The following is an 11,567-nucleotide window of genomic DNA, read 5'->3' on the forward strand; positions in this document are numbered from 1 at the left end:
TAGTCTTTATATGTATGTCACTGTGACAGTAATGCCCCCCTGTGCTAGGAACTGACACTTCAGGCCACAAATTTACGATAGCCTCTCACTTACATTGAGACTAGAGCAGGTGAGCATTGATAGTGAGTCTGGATTGATTCCTGAGAAATCCTACAGTTCATCACTTTGCTCCAATCAGCCTTCTTTTCCTCGTAGGCTACCAGCCAAGTCTTGCTTAATTTCTGAAATGAAGTGAATGCGACACGTTGAGGAGGATATGGGGCTGTCCGCCTTATCTCATGATCACACTTGAGCCATTCTCTTTTTGACAGATACCAGGGGTGTATTACTACCACTGCAGATGTGATAAGAGAGCTCTTAAACATACCCAAAGCTGGAATATTCACTATCTTATTCATCCTTGGTCCTGTGATGAATGACTAAGGATGACTGTGTTCCCATAACACCTTATTAAAGGGCAACTTTGGAGCCAAAGAGCAGATGTGAGTCTGGTTGTCAGTCATTCTGCTGGCTTTTACGAGGTTCAAAAAAAGGCATTACAGCCACGTTCACACAGCAGAGATCATCAGCTCCTTGCACATGAGTCACCAGGGTTAACTACTTAATCATTTGTTGCCTTTGGACTTTCGTACTGAGTTTACGTGACATACAGAGACAAATCAGTACCTTCTGAAATGCCACAGAACTCATGTAGAGTTATACAAAAATTTCATTTTGTCCATCAAATTTAGTATGCTGAGAAAAATTAAAGCTATTGCTTGGGTCTTCTGCAATTCAGAATTTATGAAGCGATTTATTTGGAGTTGGAGTCAGTAAAACCTCCTGGATGCTTCTGGAAGGTGAGAAACTGAGGCTCTGGGCCTCAGTTTTGTGTGTGTGCCCTTTTTTTATGTAACTAAACCCAAAGTAAATCTGAAGATCTATTTCTTGCAGGTCACCCTAAGTTAATACTGAATTGTGATTATCTCAGGAAAACACATTCACTTAGAAGGAGACTGGTTCACCCTAGGCAAAGGATAGTGAGCTCTGATGAAAACAAAACAAAACATCAGCTCCATGTCCTTAGAGTTGGGGCAGGACTTCGATAATGGAGAGAGCCAAATGATCACAGGAAATATTATTAATGTGTTATTGAAAGAGACTTAACCATAACTCTTTTCCACCCCTGAGCATACATAATGTTACTGGCCCTTCTGAATACATATATATAATTTTATAGCATCTCTTCGAGGCTAAAGAAGTCTACTTATTTATATAACTCATATTATATGTACACATACGGATGCAACACCAGTAGCCTCTTACTTCTGTGGTGGTTCCTTGTGATAATGTAAGGAAATACTCGGTATGGACAATGACTGTAGTTATTCTGGAAGGTGAGAAATGCAAATGGGCCGTTCTGGTGGTAATTAATGCTCTACCCATCTCAAGGATTTTCTGTTCAGGCCCAGCGGAGTGGGTTAGCAAAACAAAGACAGATGGCAGCAGATTATTTGAAACACTTCTTTGTTAGCATGTAATCAGTGCAGATCCCCCCTCCCACCCCCGCCTTCACTTAGGGCTCAGGCTAAAGCCCATTAAGTAAACGGGAAGACTCCTATTGATTTTGATGGGCGCTTAGCCAAGGCCTCTGTCTCAACAACTTTCTCAGCTAAACTTTAGCCTACTCATCATTTTTGACTGTTTGGGGGCTTTTTTTTTTTTTTTTTTTTTTTTTTTTTAAGAAAGAAGAAACAAATGCTGATATAGTCACTTTTGGGGACTACTAGGGGAGAGAACATGCTGTACTTTTATATGCACAATATAGTGCCTTAAGTGTACCCAAGGTAAAAGGTCGTCCTGTTTTAACTTTGTGAGCTTTATGCCAATGAAGATGAATCACAGGGAAAGTGTAGGGATGTGGGATCTGGCTGAAATGTGTTCCTTGTCTCCCATCTGAGCTGCATCACACGGAAGAGGTAGATGAAGCTGGATTTGGGTGTGAGTAGTTGAGTACTGCCTTCAGCTCTGGGGCCCCCAGCACAATAAGGAGATGGGCCTGTTGGAGTGGGTCCAGCCAAGGGCCATGAGGATGATCAGAGGGCTGGGCACAGGTTGCCCAGAGGAACTGTGGATGCCCCATCCCTGGAAGTGTTCAAGGCCAGGCTGGATGGGGCTTTGGGCAACCTGGTCTGGTGGGAGGTGTCCCTGCCCATGGCAGGGGGGTTGGAACTGGGTGGTCTTTAAGGTCCCTTCCTACACAAACCATCCTATGGTTCTGTGAGTGCAGGCCTGGGAGCTCTGCTCTGCTCAGGGAGAGCTCCTAAAGACTGCTGTCTGCAAGGCTTTGGCCTGAGATCTTGCTTCAGCTTTTGGGCACGCTTTCTTAGGTCAAGCTTTCATTTTGGTCTAAAACTGGATTCTGTCACAACTTTCTAGAGATTGTTCACATTTCATGTTATTTCTGCAGATCTAAGTGAAGTACCTTACCCTGTGTAACTAAGAAGTGTAGAGGTGCCCAGAACTGCGTGGGTCTGGCTGCTTGAGGACAGAAAAGCAGTGCAGCAGGTCCCTGAGGAAATCCAACTAAATGTAGGGCTGCCCTCTGTTGCCAAGCCAGTCCCGCTGAGTTAGCCTCTGAGGAAGGGTTTTGGTGTGTGGCCAGGACACGGGATAGGGCAACACTTCAGCTGCAGCTCCTCAAGCCCTGAGCTGCAAGGTGGTGTGGGATGGTCACCGGCATCATCACACGATTTAGGAAAGCAAGACCAGAAAGGGACCAAATGTTGCTAGATCAGTACCTGCGTCAGGTGTTGTTAGACTGCTTCTCAACAACCTGGAGAACCTGGTGACAGAGCACTGGAACAGGCTGCCCAGGGAGGCTGTGGAGTCTCCTTCTCTGGAGATACTCAAGGCCAGTCTGGACGCCTACCTGGGCAGCCTGCTCTAGGGAACCTGCTTTGGCAGGGGGGTTGGACCCAATGATCTCTCGAGGTCCCTTCCAACCCCTACAGTTCTGTGATTCTGTGAGAAGGAAATGAACAGCTACCTGAGGGACTTGTGTGTGCACCCCTCTCATCTCATCATACAACTCTCAGCAGAAATTAACAAACAGTCGTCAGGATTTGCAGAAAATATTCTGCTTTTGCATGGCCTTCACGTGTACTTGTCACGTAACACACCAGCATGTGCACTGGTTATTTGGTTTAAAGAAGGGCTGAATGCAGGTGTTTTATCCCAGCCTCTCACATACTTGTACACGGGTGATAGCATCTGAAATGTTCACAGGTGCATGAGGCAGAGCAGGCCAAATAATAAGCCTGAAAACCAGCCAATTTGAAATCTCCAGATTGAACTTGTCTTTCAGAGTGAGCTATGCCACTGGGTGTGTTTGACCCAGGAGCTGATGAAAGGTGCGCTGCGTCACATCGTGCTGCTTTCTCTCGGGCTTTGGCAGCTCGTCTCACTACCAGACAGAGTCAGGGTGAATGGAAATTTGGCCATCACTGCAACTGACATCCAGCAGTGTCAGTAAGTGCCAAAGGTACTCTCAAATATCACACACAGTATCTGTGCCATTTTACATACTCTGTTTAAAGACACAGCAGGGTTGTTACATAGTTGTGTTTGTTTTTAACGATCTGCTCTTTAGCTTCTCTCCCTCAAAGCTCTTTGATGCAGATACACAGCCACAGAAAACTTGCCATGAGCTGTTGTTTTCTAGGAAAAAGAAGCAGTGCTCCAAAATCAGCATGGGTGGACATAAAAGATTTGTGTTGGCTAAAACTGACCTACATATTTTCTCTTCATTGGTTTCTTTTTATCACTTTGTTATATGAACACCAACCTGTTCTGATTTTAAGGATTTGAAACAAATACACTTGGTTGTCAGCAGGTGGCTCTGCATTAAGTCTGAGCTCTGTTCGTGATGCTCCCACAGAACTAGAACTGTTGTGAATAATCTTTTTATTTTTATTTTTTTTTTAAGGCAACAGGAAGATAATAAAGGCCTAGGATTTGTCAGTAGGAAAGATATTTGCCAGGGGAAAGATAAGAAAATGAAAATCTCTTGCTTGAAGGGAACTGTGGCAATGCTGACACAATGCTGCTAGCGAAAATGCCCAGTCATTGTAAAAGCAGCCATCTCATCTCTGCTAGATACGCAACCAGATTTTCAGGTAATGCATCAGGCATTTTGTTTCTGTTTGAGGTTTCCTTATTTTTTGTGCTTGTTGTTGTTTTCTTTTCAAATCCCTGCTACTTACATAAAGGACATTTCTGAGGCATGATGTCGGTGAGTGCCAACAGTGTCAGTGGAAGCACTGAAACTTCGGATTTTATCTGTCTTGTTGCAGGAAATGAGAAATTTTCCACGTCCTTCAGTGGGAACAGGGCTGGCTCCTCTGAGCCTCACGGTATCAGTCTCTGTGGCTGTGGTGACTCCAGCAGTGCTGCAAATCAGACGGTGTATGAAACTAATCCAGCTGCAGCAGTGACTTCATGAATATACAACAATATATCCTTGTCTGAAGTTGTTCTTGTAGCTATCAAAACTGCGTTCATGGTCTTGCACAGGAAGAATGTAAAGGCCGACTCCAGGGCCCTCTGCACCCTGAGCACCATGCAGGACAGTTGCTTCTCGGTTTGGCATTTTTCAGTCTCTCTCTTTTGAAATTGAAATTGCATGCTGCCCTGTGTGTTTCTTTCCCGAAAGAAATAACAATTTAATTAAATGAATTGTATAACATGTACTGGACAAAACAGAGGAAGGTGTTTCCATGTGTTTCTTCTTTTAACAGTGGGCAGCAGCTGTCTGCTACAAGCAGGTGAGAGGATCCTCGGCTAGTGTGTATGTAAAGGCTTCATGAATTTATGAGAACAGCGAATTTGAGTTAGGTTTTGAGAAAAAAAAAACAACTGGCGTATACCAGGTGACTGGGCTGTGGAGAAAATACAGTGTATAAGGAGGGGAGGGAACAAAAAGACAATATTTTAGCCACACCTAAGTATTCCCTGCCGTTTCCATATTGCAGCGTATAGGTTGAATAGACTGTACTTATGGGACTTAGGCTGGAGCACTTCTGATCTTTTTCATGGAGAAAACAATTACATCCCTTTCTGAAATTTAGCTCCGACATGTCTTCCAGTCATACCAATCCTGTTCTGCGACAGTCGGCTTGGCAGTGAATAATTTCTCTGTAATTAGAGCTTTATTTTTTTTTTTTCTTTTGAGGGGAAGGAAGGATTTTTTTTTTTTCTTCAGGATTCTACTTCAGTCAATGTAATGATTTATCTAAGGTAACACTGAGCTACTGAAGTGAGACTTGCAGGGCGCAAAGCAGTAGGTCAGGCCCCTGAGGTTCCCTGTGTACCTTGCTTTTCAGTACAGCCATGCAACGGCAGAGGGCTACTTCTCATCACATCCCTGCCACACTGCATTGCAAAGAGGAGTTTCATGGTCTTTTGATTGCAGACTGGTGCTACCTGGCATGTGTTATCAGTTTCTTCTTTTTAAGCTTGAAAATAATGAAGATCAGTTTAGATCTCCAGGCTTCCCAGGGGACAGTTTACTGATGCTTGTCTGCTGCTAACACCTGTATGCTGATGGTGTTTATTTTCTCGGTGCCGTGGACAAGATATTGTGAAAGAGCAGGTTGGAAAGCACCCCTGGGGATTCCCTAGTCCAACCCAACTGCTCTAAGCAGAATGAACTAGAACAGGTTGCCGAGGGCCATGTCCTGGGATTCTGAATATCCCCGAGGATGGAGATTTCATAGCCTTTCCAGAGAACCTGCTTCAGTGCTCAGTTACCCTTAAAATAAATAAATAAATAAATAATCAAATTAAATAAATAAACCCAAACCCTTTTCTTATGTTTAAACTGATTTATTGTATTTCAGTTTGTGCCCATTGCCTCTCTTTCTATCCCTGGACACCACTGGGAAGAGCTTGGCTCCACGTTCTTTACTCCCTCGTGCCAGGTATTTATGCACGTTGATAAGATCTCCCTGAGCCTTCCCTGCTCAAGGCTAAGCAATCCCAGCTCTCTCAGCCTGTCCTCCTGTGACAGATGCTCCAAGCCCTTAATCACCTTAGTGGCCCTTTGCTGGACCCGCTGCTGTATGTCCATGTCTCCCTTGTACTGGGGCGCCCAGCACCAGGCACAGCACTGGCCTTGCTTGCTTCAAGGGCACATTGCTAGCTCATGGTCAATTTGTTGTCCACCAGCACTCCCAGGTCCCAGCAAGGCTGCTTTCTAGCCAGACAGCTGCTGAAGTCTGCGTGGGTGCATGGGGTTATTCTTCCCCAGACGTAGGACCTCACATTTCCTTTCACTGATCTTCATGAAGTTCCTGCCTGCACGTTTCTCCAGACTGCTGAGGTCCCTCTGGGTGGCAGCACAACTGGCTGGCACATCAACCTCATCTCCCAATTTTGTATCATAACTTGCTGAGGGTTCACTCTGTCCCGTTATCTAGGTTATTAATAAAAAGGTTGAACAGCATTGGACCCGCTATCAACCCCAGATCCACCCACGGCAGCACTCCAGTCATGTGAAATACCCCACTACGTTTCCATGAAATGATTGCTCTGCGACTGCACACAAGTTGCAATAGTTTGTTGGTAGATCGTTCAGATTTTGACCTCAGATTAATTTAAGGTACATTTGCATAGATAATTGGGTTGAGTAGGTGTCAAAAAAATTCAATCTGGCCACCAGGCAAGTCCATAGTGACAAGGTGGTTCTGTGGGGATGGTTAGGGCGCCCATCAGTGTGGCACACAAACACGGCCATGATGTAGCTCCACAAAGGGCAAGGGGAACTTGAAGGAACCATAATAAAGATGAAATTTGGGGTTTTGTACTTCTGTCAGTGGGATGAACAAGAAAGGAACCATACAGAATTTACAGATTTTAATGAATTTCTACGGATTTTAATTAATTCTATTCTATGGGTAATATGAGTCACTCTGTATTTATTTCATCTGAGCACTCTTCACATGTGAAGTGTGACTATCCTGGATTTACCGCTTCTCTGACTCTTCAGGAACTGGAAAACTGAGAACAAAACCAGCCTGATTAAAGCTCAAGAGTACACAGAACTTGCTTAACTGAGAGCAAGCATTGTGAAAGTTATTTACCGCTAGAACAACACAGGCTTTATTTCTTTCTTTTGTTATTATCATATAGGTAATATTTATTTGTACCTAAAATAACAACATCATGATACTTGAGAGTTTTCCTGATTTGTACACTGGCCTCAGTAAAATATAAGTAATTTTTATCATAAATTTTGGAAACTGTTAAAAAACGGTGAGCCCTTGCAGCTCGTATAATTATTTCTACATTTGCAAAGCGAATGCAAAATACTAATACTGTATTAACGCAGCATGCCTCATTCTTGTTACAAACAGTAAATGATTACACCAGGTGCAAGGCAGGAGAAGACCAGCATTAAATTTCTAGTTTCCTACAAGGATATATAATAATTACATTTTACAGTAAAGAAATTCAGTAAAATATTTATTGTCTGAAACATTAAGTGCGACCCTGAGGCATGCTGAGCACCTGAGGTAACTGTTTATAATCACTCGGTGTCTCCAGACATCCTGGCTACGTGTCAGTACTTACATCCCAGAAGACCTAGCTGTGATTTCAGCACAAAGACAACCGATGGCTTTGCTGAGTTACAGTGATAGTCACATTGTGGCCTGAGCTTCAATGCTGTCACCGAAGCTGCGCCCACTTGTGCCAATAGTGGCTTTGGCCCACATTTTCTTCATCAGGGCTTACTGGCATTTTCTGGTGGCACGGCTCAACGAGAACAACATTAGACAGCACTTGGCAAGACAAAATATCTGTGTTTCTCAGGAGAACAATGTGTTGCTTATGAAAAAGGAGAAACAAAAGCGATGGAATCCTAGTTTTAGTTCCATGTTGTCTGACAGCCTGAATAATAATGCTCAAATTCATTTCAAAATAGAATAAACCAGTATTCCTACTATGAATATATTCAATTCACGGTTTTGTAAGTGACCATTAACGTCACGGTTTTTAGAAGAAATGCTATGTCATTGATACAGAAACAGCACACTTGTGTATACGCTTCTACTTCCCTAAATCATCCAAAATTCAAATACCACCATTGCACAGCTATGGCTAAAACAAAAACACAGTTAAATGACATAGACCTTTCACAGCTAATGAAGTTTCCAGCTTAACCTTATAAAGTTTATCTGTTCCCGACTGACCTCTTTAATACTACCATAATCTTGCTGTGTGAAGAACGTGTCTGCGAGCCTAAGATTTTCACCTGAGCAAACACATCTGAATAAATGTCCTTCTTTCCGTGGACTAATACTTTGAATTTTATTGCAACCGTTGGCTGAAGGTGCAGACATTCAGAAAATTAAAGAGAATTTTTGTGAGCCTTTGCATGTGTAATCTGTAAATAAAAAAAAAAACAGCTTGGTCTCAATTTCCATCTCTGTTTATGTATTTATATATACCATAATATATATATATATATTATTGTTCCATCATCCAAAAACTACTGGAAAATAAATACGCATGTAAGTATATGAATATATGAATAACATTTTTTCAAATTGTACTGGCAGTGATTTGGGCTGTAACTGCTAGGATTTCCTCCCAGGAGCTGAAAAGCACTCCTTTTGGAGCTGCTTAATGTTCTTCACTGTACGCCAGGCGTTGCTGAGCCAAAGGAGGCTTTCCCTCCCTGCAGTCAGATTGGATCTTCTGCATGTGAAACATGTTTTTGGCTATTTTTTTTTTTTTTCTACTGCAAATAGGTGCAATTCCACTGCTTTGTCCAATTAATCTCAGTAACTGTTGGCAAGATGACAGGTGTCTCTATTTTGAATCTATTTCAATGAATTGTGAAGCAATAGCTTTAAAGGCCATGTTATAAAAATCCTGAGTATTCGCTAGGAGTATACCGGCTTTCAGTAAAACTGAAAGTCTGTGAAGAAAGCACGGTGTATTAGGCTATAATTTTAATGGGGCACACAGTGGTAGCGTGCATAAAAGGTTACAGTGCTCTAAATTAGGGTATGCACTGAAGTATCCAGCATGATTTCAGTAATTGTATAAAACTGAATCCAATTAAAGAGCCTTCTGAACAGTCATTAATTCTCATACCATCTCTGTGAGGTTGGTCTGTCTGTCTATGTTGTTACCAGGCTGCGTTGCAGTACATTGTATGTATTAACAGATTTCATAGCAGTAGACATGAGAAATAGTACGCTGCAATACTGAATTCTGATTCTCCGTGTTGTGAAATACTCACCTCCCAATCCCCATTCCCATTCTGTGATGAGAATGGATACACTTTGACCTTCGATGCATTTTGCTGTAAATATAATGGGCTGTAAAGAACAGAAGCACCAAACCACTACCATAACACATTTTAAAATAAAAATGTTAGGGACAAAACCCAAGGAAATCCAGTTACCATCCTTAGCAGTTATTCCTCTTTCGAAAACAAGTAGGTCTTTTGCAATTTGAACACAGCGTGCATATAAAATGCAGTATCCTAGAGTGCTATTGTCATGCAAGGTCCCTAAATTAGAGGGAGATGGAATTCCTCTTTCCAGTGTTGGTGGATGATTTGTCACATTCCTTAGTGTTGTGGGGATGCTGTATGAAAGACCTAACTGTAACGCACTGTACAATGGAAACCGCTGTAGGATACTTGATTCTGATTGCTCTACATTTTCAGTCTTGGTCACAAAATACTGAAATAGAGCCTGTTTTTGAATACAGCTTCCCTTCTGGCAGAAAGGAAAACAAAAATTAAACTGTCTTGGTCACTCTAGGAAGCTAAAGGGTGAGGTTTGTGTTAATTTGCTGCAGTGGTTTAAGTCTCATTCCAGTATTCGAAGATTCTCTTGCACTTCTGTGCACACGCTGTCTAGGTGCAGCAATGCTGAGGAAGTAGCGTAACTCAGGTATTGGTAGCTGTTGGAAGGTGATTTTATTGTTTTAACTGAAGACGTTGCCAACAGGAACAAAATTCTAGACAAAAAATGGAGAACGCTGCCAGTGGGCCCTTAGGTAAGAGCTCCAACACACGCAATTCCTCAGTGCTGTGGGATTAGCAATGGGAAAATATCAGTCCTTTGGCACATACGCAACACGCTGATACTTGTCCTGTAAGCTCTGCCGAGCTCAACAAGACACATTGCAAGGGACTCAACCACCAACCATCTTGCTGGAGTTCACGGGTATTTCCAGTGCGTACTCTACCAAAATGCCTGTATTCACATGCCCAGGGGAGACCAGGCTGGCCAGCTGGGAGGTGTGAAATGTTCCAAACCACCAAGCCGGTGAGGGACACGGAAACAAAATGAGAAAATGCTGAGAAGCTGAGCACTGTTTGTTTAGAGGAAATAGCGATTTTTCAAAGCATAAACGTATTTTTGCCACTGTTAGCAGAGAAAATCGTCTGTAAGCATCTGTCTCGGATGTCTAATTACAGATGCACATACGTACTCCATCATGTATACAGTGGAAAACATTTGCAGTGTTTTACAACAGCCAGTAGGAAAAAAACCACACGTGTTTAACTAGGTATTTAGAGAGATTTAAGGTTCTGGCTTATGCCCTGCACTTACTGTATTATGAATGCACACGCTAGAAGGGAGGGCTGGCGGGTATGCGTGCTGAGCAAAGTTTCGGCTGGCTAGCAAGACAAAACAATGGAAGAACAAACTCTTGTACAGTTTATTTCCATCAACATGTGTAATCAAGTAGTTTTAAAGCTGTACCTTGATCAAAACTTTGAACTGGTGTAATTTGGCTCTGTCCTGCCTGCCCCCTCAACACCCCCCTTTGCTGCCTGAAGTCAGCTGCTGCTGGTGGCCAGGGGAAGAATTGGCTTGGGAAAGCGATCTGTCTGTAAAATAATCCCGTTTTTGTTTACCGGGGTACTTTGCAGGCAGATCACTTCACTCATCTGGTCCACTGGAAGGATTCAGAAACGCCTGTCCTGGCACACAGGAGGCAGGGGAGGCGGGGAAAGGCGGGGTTGCTGCTTCGCACACACAGCGCTGGTTTAACGGGCTTGAACGACGAAATACAACCTCATGCAGGGCACCAACGAGAGATTTTGTGACTGGGTTCCTGCACCTCTCCCTTCCCACCACCTTCAGGTTAGCATTTCAGGCAACACCCAGCTCTCCCGGCCTGGCTGAACCCTGTGCCACGGGGCCTGAAGTGGGTCAGAGCCTCTCCGTGCCCGCAGGCCGAGCTGACAGGAAACCTTGCAGGAGATGGAAACCTCGCAGATCCTCCCAGCAGCTCCTTTCCCAGAGCGAACAGGGACATGAGGACAGGCAGGGGATGCCGTGGTGCTGGGCCTCTGCCACATTGATCCCCTGCCAGCCTAAGCTTTCTTACGGAGCTTATAGCACGGGCCGAGGCTCGAGCAAAGCCCCTGCTGCTCCCACAGCCGCCGAGGTGACGCGCCCCGGGATCAGAGCAGTGCCAGCAAGCTCTGCGTCTGCTCGCATCTCAGCTGCGCTCAGAAAGTAGGGGGAAGGGAGAAGAAGAGACGAGAGAACCTA

Source organism: Aythya fuligula, chromosome 2 (assembly GCF_009819795.1).
Source record: "Aythya fuligula isolate bAytFul2 chromosome 2, bAytFul2.pri, whole genome shotgun sequence".
Classification (NCBI taxonomy): Eukaryota; Metazoa; Chordata; class Aves; order Anseriformes; family Anatidae; genus Aythya; species Aythya fuligula.